General features: G+C 42.2%; 1 protein-coding gene and 1 non-coding gene across 4 annotated transcripts in view; both read right to left on the bottom strand.

Annotated features, from left to right (window-relative positions):
- The window catches only part of MAU2 (MAU2 sister chromatid cohesion factor), a 34,073-nt gene that overhangs the window by 19,822 nt on the left and 2,138 nt on the right, over nucleotides 1-12,113 (bottom strand). The gene's annotated exons all lie outside the window — the stretch shown is intronic.
- Nucleotides 2,027-2,133, bottom strand: LOC112587224. The gene has a single exon (XR_003111740.3). It is a non-coding gene; the product is annotated as a U6 spliceosomal RNA (small nuclear RNA).

Here is a 12,113-nt window from a genome sequence, read left to right as displayed (position 1 = left end):
CCAAAAAATAAAGTCTCTCACTGTTTCCCCATCTCGTTGCCATGAAGTGACTGGACTGCATGCCATGATCTTAGTTTTTTGAATGTTGAGTTTTGAGCCAACTTTTTCACTTTCCTCTTTCTCTTTCATCAAAAGGCTCTTTAGTTCTTCTTCACTTTCTGCCATAATGGGTGGTGTCATCTGTGTATCTGAGGTTACTGATACTTCTCCCAGCAATCTTGATTCCAACTTGTGCTTCATCCAGCCCAACATTTTGCATGATGTATTCTGCATGTAAGTTAAATAAGCAGGGTGACAATATACAGCCTTGACGTACTCCTTTTCCCATTTGGAACCAGTCTATTCCATATCCGGTTCTAAGTGTTGCTTCTTGACCGGCATACAGGTTTCCCAGGAGGCAGGTAAGGTGGTCTGGTATTCCCATCTCTTTAAGAATTTTCCACAATTTGTTGTAATTTACACAAATGCTTTGGCATAGTCAACAAAGCAAAAGTAGATGTTTTCCTGGAACTCTCTTGCCTTTTCAACGATCTAACGGATGTTGGCAATTTGATCTCACCGCACAAGGCATACTCCAAATCCAGGGGTGAGGAAAGCCCACAAGAAACTACGTCCATGGTGGCCACACTGAGAAGGGACACAGCCAGAAGCCACCATGCCCGCTCCTCCAGTGTCTTGCCTGTGCTGCCGGGCCCAGGCCTACATGGGCCCATCAAATGTCTTTTCATGTAGAGCCTTGGTGTGGTCAGCATCTGCTCAGCAGACACTCAGGCAGGACTCCACCGACAGCTCTCTTCTCTGGCCGGATGTGCCTGTCAGGGATCAGTTTCTGTCTCTGCCAGTTCTCTCTTTTCTGACCTAAGGGTTGGAGAAAGAGCATCACACCCCTCTGGGGCCTTGAGTGGCCACCAGGAGAGCCAGGAAGTAAGATGTCCAAAGGCTTAAGACTCAAAGCTTCTGGAAGGCCTTGTTTGTCAGCATAAGAGGATGTCAGGAGTACTGCTCTAGGAGCCAGAGGATGAAGTTTGAGATGTGGACCCCCATGGGAGTCAGCAACGCTCCAAGTCCTGGAGGAGATGGATCCTAGTGGTCCTTGGCATCCACTTCCCAGAGGCACAACCTGCCACTGTTCTCCCATGCATGCAGTGTGGCCCTGTCCCACACACACAGATGAGGGCCGCTAGATGAAGCCCCATAATGTTCCTCCTCATGTGTCCCCAGTGCTATCATAGGCTGGCACGAGGCAGGTTCTCAGGAAACATTTGTTGCACAAATGATGCCTTTATCTAGCATCACCAGGAAATGAGAGTTTCCTACTGTACAAAAAGCCACAGAATTGAGGCTTGCACCTTATCAACACAAACTTTTAAATACTAAATGGCATCAAGACATCTCAGCTTCAAACATCACTGCTTCTTGCTCAGGCATCACTGTCAATGACACCTGGAGCTCTCCCCATGAGATGACCCATTCCTGAAGCTGCAGGACAGCTCCATGTCAAGGTGAGCCAGTCACTTCCGAAGGCTTGTCAGTCAGAAGTCAATCAACTCACTCTGCTTTTTTGTCTTTTTAAACCTTGCAACATACATTCATAATCAGAAACCTATAGACGAATATGTCCATCTCACAAACAAAAGTTTGTAGGATACCTTACCCAAGGTTGCTACCTCATCATATGTTTTACTTTGTAACATTAAAATATAGTTTTTATGTCTTCTCCCTTGTCATGGGAAAGCAGCCAAAGTTAAGAGCCCCTTTCACTGCCAGGCAGCTTGCAGGCGTGAGACAGAGAGGTGAATGATCCCTCCAGAAGCCTCTGGGGTCACCTTAGGTTCTCAGGGAACGCAAGGGTCACCACAGGGCCAGCATGCACCCTGAGGGTGGAAGGGCTGCGATCAGCACACCTCTCATTCCTTAGAACATTCACTTCAGAGTTGAGAGTGGGTTTTTTGTTTTCTTTTAAAATTTCTGAGCACCTAAGTTTATTAGCGGGGATTACACATGCAAATAACAGAATTTGGCCCCCCAAAATATGGAATGTTTCATGAATCTGTTTGTCATCCTTGCACAAGGGTCATGCTAATCTTCTCTGTATCATTCTAATTTTAGTACAGGTGCTGCTGAAGAGAGAACAAGGCTGAGAGTGTTTTAAGGCTTAAAGAATAGCAAAAAGAGATAAGAAAGCCTTCCTCAGTGATCAATGCAAAGAAATACAGGAAAACAACAGAATGGGAAAGACTAGAGACCTCCTCAAGAAAATCAGAGAACATTTCATGCAAAGATGGGCTCAATAAAGGACAGAAATGGTATGGACCTAACAAAAGCAGAAGATATTAAGAAGACGTGGCAAGAATACACAGAAGAACTGTACAAAAAAGATCTTCACGACCCAGATAATTACGATGGTGTGATCACTGACCTAGAGCCAGACATCCTGGAATGTGAAGTCAAGTGGGCCTTAGAAAGCATCACTACGAACAAAGCTAGTGGAGGTGATGGAATTCCAGTTGAGCTATCTCAAATCCTGAAAGATGATGCTGTGAAAGTGCTGCACTCAATATGCCAGCAAATTTGGAAAACTCAGCAGTGGCCACAGGACTGGAAAACGTCAGTTTTCATTTCAATCCCAAAGAAAGGCAATGCCAAAGAATGCTCAAACGACCGCACAATTGCACTCATCTCACATGCTAGTAAAGTAATGCTCAAAATTCTCCAAGCCAGGCTTCAGCAATATGTGAACTGTGAATTTCCTGATGTTTAAGCTGGTTTTAGAAAAGGCAGAGAAACCAGAGATCAAATTGCCAATGTCCGCTGGATCATGGAAAAAGCAAGAAAGTTCCAGAAAAACACCTATTTCTGCTTTATTGACTATGCAAAAGCTTTTGACTGTGTGGAACACAATAAACTGGAAAATTCTGGAAGAGATGGGAATACCAGACCACCTGATCTGCCTCTTGAGAAATCTGTATGCAGGTCAGGAAGCAACAGTTAGAACTGGACATGGAACAACAGACTGGTTCCAAATAGGAAAAGGAGTTCGTCAAGGCTGTATATTGTCACCCTGCTTATTTAACTTATATGCAGAGTGCATCATGAGAAATGCTGGACTGGAAGAAGCACAAGCTGGAATCAAGATTGCCGGGAGAAATATCAATAACCTCAGATATGCAGATGACACCACCCTTATGGCAGAAAGTGAAGAGGAACTAAAAAGCCTCTTGATGAAAGTGAAAGTGGAGAGTGAAAAAGTTGGCTTAAAGCTCAACATTCAGAAAACGAAGATCATGGCATCTGGTCCCATCACTTCATGGGAAATAGATGGGGAAACAGTGTCAGACTTTATTTTTTTGGGCTCCAAAATCACTGCAGATGGTGACTGCAGCCATGAAATTAAAAGACGCTTACTCCTTAGAAGGAAAGTTATGACCAACCTAGATAGCATATTCAAAAGCAGAGACATTACTTTGCCAACAAAGGTCTGTCTAGTCAAGGCTATGGTTTTTCCTGAGGTCATGTATAGATGTGAGAGCTGGACTGTGAAGAAGGCTGAGTGCCGAAGAATTGATGCTTTTGAACTGTGGTGTTGGAGAAAACTCTTGAGAGTCCCTTGGACTGCAAGGAGATCCAACCAGTCCATTCTGAAGATCAGCCCTGGGATTTCTTTGGAGGGAATGATGCTGAAGCTGAAACTCCAGTACTTTGGGGACCTCATGCAAAGAGCTGACTCATTGGAAAGATTCTGATGTTGGGAGGGATTGGGGGCAGGAGGAGAAGGGGACGACAGAGGATGAGATGGCTGGATGGCATCACTGACTCGATGGATGTGGGTCTGAGTGAACTCCAGGAGTTGGAGATGGACAGGGAGGCCTGGTGTGCTGTGATTCATGGGGTCGCAAAGAGTCGGACACGACTGAGCGACTGAACTGAACTGAACTGATACCTTGTAACCAAGGTAACTTAAAAAAAAATTTTTAATAACCAAAATGTGTAGAAAAAGTTATCAAATGCAATTCCTCTGGGATGGGAGCACAGCGTTTAGGAGCCAGCCTGGCCTCGCAGCGTATGACCATGGCTACAAGCAGCCCAGTCAGTACTGTTATCAGCAAGTTGAAGTGGTCTCGACCTTCTGCATTTGGTGAGGACCCAGAGAGACAGTGCTCCAAGAAGCATGAACACTGGGCCCGGTATGCGGAAGGCACCAACAATGCTGTAATTCCTAGGCAGGAACAAGAAGTAGAGGCTACCGGGGAAGCAGGGGTCAAGTTGCTAGAATCATGAAGTGATGGTTCCTAAATACATTTCACCGTCTAAAGTCAGAGGAGACCCAGAGAATGCATGGAAAAAATGAAAATGCAAACAGCAATAGGCACAGATATTCTTCTGTGGAAATGCTTAACACCAAGTGATACAAATGCAGCTTCTGCACCAGGTTCTGCTCCTGACTGATGTGGCACAGAATTTACCAGGACACGGTCATGATCCTAAAGCCGAGGTCCGCAACCTTCGGGATCTAATGCCTGATGATCTGAGGCGGAGCTAATGTAATAATAACACAAATGAAGTGCACAATAAATTTAATGTGTTTGAATCATCCCCAAACCATCTCCCTGTCCCAGCCCAGTCCATGGAAAAATTGTCTTCCATGAAACCGGTTCCTGGTGCCAAAAAGGCTGAGGACCGCTGTCCTAAAGGATGAAAGATTTGCTTCAGCTGTGCCTGATGACGAAAGGCCCAGAAGTGAGCCCTTTAGGGCCTTCAGCGTCAAAAAGGAAGCTTTTAATCACTTGCCGGGAAGGTAGCTATAGACTCGCTGGCTAAACCTGGAAGCAGAAGGAAGGAGTGTCTGACTAGCACAGTTTGGAGCAACTTTCCAAGTCAAACAACCACTAAAAAGTAGCCCCACTGAAACTACACAGAGAAACCAAACCGGCATTAACACAGATACTGCAGTTAGAAAAGCACGTCATCCAGAGGATGATTGCCCAGATTACAGCAAACAACGGAAATCCATTCCAGAGAAGAGGCGTTTACTCCTCTGCAGCTTTCAAATCAGGGAAGTATAGGGATAATGACGTATATTCCACGTCAAGAGATAAAAGTAATATAATCAAAAGCAAGAAAGTTAAGGGGGAAATAAACACATCTAAATACAGAAATGTAGATTCTCAACTCCACAGTGGAAGCACAAATGACTGAAACAGAACTGTCTACAAATGGAACTGTCTGCTTGAAAAACAGTGAATGTAAGACAAGAGAAGACTGAAAATTCACAGAGGAAGAGGTGTGCAGCAAGAGGAAAGATAAGAAGGCAAAAATGAAATGAAAAAGCACGAAATCTGACAGAATCTGCAGAAATGACTTCATAAATTATCTAGGTAAGAAATTTCTGGTAAAGCAACATCCCTTATAATCATGAACAATTTAGTTAAGTCCCAGGGGAGTCAGGAATTCTGTTGATACATCCACATCGCTGCCATATCATAATCAAAAAGGGAAGGCTCTCTGGTGAAGTATCTTGTTGTGTACCCTAATAGTTACGGTCTGCTGAGCAGATCCAGGGACTAAGACAGCCAGCAGGCTATCCAAAGGCCTGTAGAGGCAGATACCCCTGGGAAACCAATGGCTGCAATTTGGATAAAGTTGCAAAGTGAAACATCCTCCATGCCTCGGAACTCTTAACGAATGAACTGATGAAACATATGGGTGAGTTTATTACACATTCCTCTTGGAAATACAAACACAGTGGAGGAAACAGAAATAATAATTGAAACATATATACACACACACACAAACAAGGTTAGCCTCTTATACAGAAAGCAAAAGATGATGAAAATAATAGATAAGGAAGATAAATGTGGTACCAAGTTTAGAGATCAATTAAAATTTTTACCTATAGTACACATATGATTCTTTACCAAGTAAAGAATGAAAAGGAAGAAAAAAAGTTGACAGCTGCCTGATTTGGAAAAAATGCACAATTAAAAAGAATGAAGTTTAAAGAAAGCATGCTTGCACTGTGATACAAAGGGAGATCAGAAACAACCACAGAGGGCCTCCCTGATGGCTCCTCGTGAAGAATCTGCCTGTCAACGCAGGAGACATGGACTCAATCCCAGGTCTGGGACGATCCCATATGCCTCAGGCACAACTAAGCCCCTTTGCCACAACTATTGAGCCTGTGCTCGAGAGCATGGGAACCTCAACTACTGAGCCCACACACCCTAGAGCCTGTGTTCTGCAAAAAGAGAGCCCACAGCAGTGAGAAGCCCACACACTGCAACTAGAGAGCAGCTCCCACTCTCTGCAACTAGAAAAAACGCCCACACAGCAGTGAAGACCCAGCACAGCCAAAAATAAATAAATAAAACTGTAAAAAAAAAAACAACCACAGAAAGAGAACGGTACAGAGAATGGCATTTTACCTGAAACCTGGACAAGCTTTCAGCTGGGGATGCACCTGACAGAGAAAGGGATTTATTTCCAAGTATAATGACAGTGAGCTACAGAAGTTAGATTGTGGCTCTGTGCAAGACCCCTTAAGATCGAGGGTTCTATAAAATCAAGGGAAAACTCTCCACAAGGGGAAGAATTTAAATTACAGGTCCCAAAGCCAAGCAGCTACAAAGAAGCAATCTAGGCATGGTTCCTTCCCCTCAATAGCACTGAGTGGGCAAATATATGACAAGGATGATATATACAATAACTATGAACCACTGCCAGCAACAGGCCGAATGGAAAGAAGTAAAACTGTCACTGTTTGCACATGACATGATACAATATACAGAAAATCCTAGAGATGCCATCAAAAAATATTAGAACTAATAAATGAATTCAGTAAAGTTGCAGGATACAAAATTAATATATAGAAATATATTGTGTTCCCATGCATTTAATAATGATCAGAAAAATAAATTAAGAACACAATACCATTTACAGTTGTATCAAAAAGAATAAAATAGCTATGAATAAATCTAAACAAGGAAGTAAAAGACTTGCACTTTGAAAACGCAAACATTCAATGAAAGAAATTGAAGACTACAGAAATGAATGGAAACTATACTGTGCTTGTGAACTGGGAGAACTGATATTCCTAAACGAGCATACGACCCAAGTCAATCTACAGATTCAATGCAATCCCTCCCAAAATACCAGCAGCATATTTCACAGAACTACAACGAATGATTCTAAAAACTGTATGGGGCCTTCTCCAGTGGCTCAGAGGTAAAGGATGTGCCTGCCAATGCAGGAGACAAGGCTTCAATCTCTGGTCCACGAAGATCTCACATGCCTTGAAATAACTAAGCCCGTGTGCCACAATTATTGAGGCTGTGTTCTAGAGCGTGGAAGCTCCAACTATGGAGTTCACGTGCTGCAGCTACGGAAGCCTGCCTGCCTTACAGTCTGTGCTCTGCGACAAGAGAAGCCACCGCAGGGAGAAGCCCATGGACCACGACCAGAGAACAGCAGCCCCATCTCTCCACAACTAGAGAAAAGCCCGCACAGCAATGAGGATCCAGCTCAGCCAAAAATGACTTTTTTTTAATCGTATGAAAACACAAAGGACCCCGAAAAGCCAAAGTAATCTTGAGAGAACAACACAGCTGGAGGTATCATGCACCATGATTTCAAATTATACCACAAACCTACAGTAAAAATAGTATGGTATCCACACAAAAACAGATTCATAGGTCAATGGAAGAGAAGAGACAAACCAGAATAAACCCACACTTACACAGCCAATTAATCTATGAGAAAAGAGGGAAGAATACAAATTGGCAAGAAAAGACAGTCTCTTCTATACATGGTGTTAAGAAAACTGGACAGCCATAAGAAAAAGAATTAAACTGGACTACTTTCTCACTCTACATAAAAAAATAAACTCAAAATGAATGAAAGACTTAAATTTAAGACCTGAAACCATACAGTTCTAGAAGAAAATATAGGCAGTATACTCTCTGATATTAAAATCTTAGCAGTATTTTTTGGATGTTTCCTCAGGCAAGGGAAAAAAAAGGAAAAACAAACAAATGGGACCCAGTTAGTTGCTCAGTCGTGTCTGACTCTTTGCGACCCCATGGACTGCAGCACGCCAGGCTTCCCTGTCCATTACCAACTCCCGGAGACTGCTCAAACTCATGTCCGTCAAGTCAGTGATGCCATCCAACCATCTCATCTTCTGTCATCCCCTTCTCCTCCTGCCTTCAACCTTTCCCAGCATCAGGGTCTTTTCCAGTGAGTCAGTTCTTTGTATCAGGTGGCCAAAGTATTAGAGCTTCAGCATCAGTCCTTCCAAAGAATATTCAGGACTGATTTCCTTTAGGATTGACTGGCTGGATCTCCTTGCAGTCCAAGGGACTCTCAAGAGTCTTCTCCAACACCACAGTTCAAAAGCATCAATTCTTCGGCACTCAGCTTTCTTCACAGTCCAACTCTCACATCCATACATGACTACTGGAAAAACCATAGCCTTGACTAGACAGACCTTTGTTGACAAAGTAATGTGTCTGTTTTTTAATATGCTATCTAGGTTGGTCATAACTTTCCTTTCAAGGAGTAAGCATCTGGTTGGTGCAAAAGTAATGATATTTTTGCATTGCTGAAATTTGCCATTTGATATTGGAATATATTCTAAATAAATGTACTTATGTTATACATCATTTTAATGCACATTCTTGCTTTTTTTTTTGCTAACAACATTACTTGTTTATTTTTTATCTATTTTAGACGATGTGAATGGTTGACAAAAAGCAATTTGAAACAATTTTCTTATCTGAGTTCAAAATAGGTAGTAAGGCAGTGGAGACAACTCGCAACATCAACAATGCATTTGGCCTGCTGCTGCTGCTAAGTCACGGCAGTCGTGTCCGACTCTGTGCAACCCCATAGACGGCAGCCCACCAGGCTCCCCCGTCCCTGGGATTCTCCAGGCAAGAACACTGGAGTGGGTCGCCATTTGTGAAAAGTGAAAGTTAAGTCGCTCAGTCGTGTCCGACTCTTAGCGACCCCACGGACGGCAGCCCACCAGGCTCCTCCGTCGGTGGGATTTTCCAGGCAAGAGCACTGGAGTGGGGTGCCATCGCCTTCTCCAGCATTTGGCCTAGGAAATACTAATGAATGTACAGTGCAGTGGGCTTCAGAAGTTTTGCAAAGGAGACGAGAGCCTTAAAGACAAGAAGAGTAGTGGCCAGCCATCGGAAGTTGATGACAATTGAGAGCCATCATCAAAGCCAATCCTCTTACAACTATACAAGAAGAACTCAACGTCAACCATTCTGTGGTCATTTGGTATTTGAAGCAAATTGGAAAGGTGAAAAAGCTCAGTAAATGAATGTCTCATGAGCTGACCAGAAATTTAAAAAAAACTCATTATGAAGTGTCATCTTCTCTTATTCTATGCAACAACAAACCATTTCTCAATTGGATTGTGACATGTGACGAAAAGTGGATTGTATACAACAACCAGCAGTGACAAGCTCAGTGGCTACACTAAGAAGTACTTCCCAATGCCAAACTTGCACCAAAAAAAGGTCATGGGTCACGGTTTTGGTGGTCTGCTGCCTGTCTGATCCTCTACAGCTTCACGGATCTCACTGAAACCATTACATCTCTGAGAAGTATGCTCAGCAAATTGATGAGATGCACTGAAAACTGCAGCTGGCATTGGTCAACAGAAAGGGTTTCTATCTTCTATCAAAAAAAGATAGGTCAACAGAAATTCTCCTCCACAACAACACCCAACTGCATGCTGCACAACCAATGCTTCAAATGCTCAGCAAACTGGGCTATGAAGTTTTGCTGCATCCACCATATTCACCATTTTCAACCGACTACTTCTTCAAGCATCTCAACAACTTTTTACAGGGAAAATGCTTCCATAACCAGGAGGAGGCAGAAAATGTTTTTCAAGTTTGTCAAATCTCGAAGCATGGATTTTTATACTATAGGAATAAACAAACTGATTTTTTGTTGGCAAAAATGTGTTGATTGCCGTGGTTTCTATTTTCATTAATAAAAATGTGTTTGAGCCTAGATATAATGATTTAAAATTCACAGTCCAAAACCATAATTACATTTGCATCAACCTAATTCACACAATGAATATAATCAGCCCTTATATCCTTGGTTGGTTGAATCTGAGGATGTGAAACCCGCTGATATAGAAGGTCAACTGTATTTGCAAATGATATATCCAGTAAGAGGTTAATATCCAAAATATACAAAAAACCTCTTACAACTGAACATCAAAAAAACAAACAATCCAATTAAAAAATGGATGAAGGACCTAAAAAGACATTTTCCCAAAGAATACATACAGGTGGCCATGAAAAGATGAACAGACACATGAAAAGACAGTAATTATCAGGGAAATGCAAATCAAAAATCACAGTGAGATACCACCTCACACCTGTCAGAACGGCTAACATCAAAAAGACAACAAATAACAAGTGCTGGTCAGAATGTGGAGAAAAGGGGACCCTTGGGCACTGTTGGTAGGACTGTTAATTCGTGCAGCCACTATGGAAAACAGTATGGAAGTTCCTAAAAAAAATAAAAAATAGAATTACCACAGGATTCAGCAGTTTTACTTTTTGGGTATTTACCTGATAAAAACAAAAGCATTCAAAAATAAACATGCACACCACTGTTCACTGCAACATTATTTATTAATGTAATAGGTAAGATACGGAAGCAACCTAAGTGTCCACTGATGGATAAAAACAATGAGGTATACACATACAAGGTAATATTGGGGGCTTCCCTGGTGGCTCAGACAGTAAAAATCTGCCTGCATGAGACTCAGGTTCAATGCCTGGGTTAGGAAGATCCCCTGGAGAAGGGAATGGCTACCATACAAGGTCATATTAATCAGCCATTAATATAATGAAATCTTGGATTTCCCTGGTGGTCCAGTGGCTAAGAATCCATCTGCCAATGCAAGGGACATGGGTTCAATCCCTGGTCTGTGAAGATTCCACATGCCATGGGCAACTAAGCCCATGAGCCACAACTGCTGAGCCCATGTGCCACAAATGAAGCTTGCGTGTCTTAGAGCCCATGTTCTGCAACAAGAGAAGTCACAGCAGATAGAAGCCCATGCACCACAGCTAAGGAGTAGCCCCTGCTTGCCACAACTAGAGAAAGCCTGCTCGCAGCAACAAAGACCCAGCACAGACAATAAATAAAGAATTTTTTTAAAAGTCCACATCAAATTAAAAAAACCTTTAAAAGAAAATATGAAATCTTGCCACTTGTGACAACATAAATGGATTTAGAAAGTATTATGCTAAGTCAAATAAGCCAGACAAAGAAAACTAAATACTGCATGATCTCAATTATACGTGGAATCTAAAAACATACTAGTATATACAGAGAATAAACAACGGTTGCCAGATGGGCAAAATAGGTGGAAGTGGTTAAGAAGTACAAACCTCCAGTTATGAAATAAGCAACCCAATGGAGATGTAATACACAGCATAAAGAATATGGTCCATATAACATTGTAATAACTGTATGAGGTCAGATGGTTCCTAAACTTATTAGGGTGATCATTCCACAATGCATGCAAATGTCAAAGCTCTACATAATATACCTGAAACTAACACAATACAGTAAGCCGCCTACAAACAAAACCTTCAAGTTGCGACCTTCCAAAGACGTGATTGTGTGTTCATGTGTCCACTCCCAGAAGCTAGTTCACCTGTCTGGCGTACTCTATCCTGTGAGTACACCCTCTACAAGTGGTTGCACTTCTGTGCACCTTACTGTACAGTACTGTATAGAGTACAGTATCTTTATTTCAAGCCCAGGATGTTCAGAAGCAAGTATAAATGCAGGGGTGATGCAGGCGGTACTGCTACCAGTCCCTGTATGCCATCTGTTGTACTGTGCTACTCTACTTTTCAAGGTACTGTTCTATAAGATTAAAACTATTTTCTTTTGTGTGTCTGTTTATATATTGTTTTATAGTATTTGTACAGTATTTGTTTTAAAGTATTATAAACCTGTTAATATAGTACTATACAATCGATTGTGTTAATTGGGTGCCCAGATTAACTTTGTTGGACTTACAATAAATTGGACTTGCGAATGTGCTCTTAGAACGGAACTCGTTT

This window comes from Bubalus bubalis, chromosome 9 (assembly GCF_019923935.1).
Source record: "Bubalus bubalis isolate 160015118507 breed Murrah chromosome 9, NDDB_SH_1, whole genome shotgun sequence".
Classification (NCBI taxonomy): Eukaryota; Metazoa; Chordata; class Mammalia; order Artiodactyla; family Bovidae; genus Bubalus; species Bubalus bubalis.
This window is presented reverse-complemented; position numbering and strand designations above follow the sequence as displayed.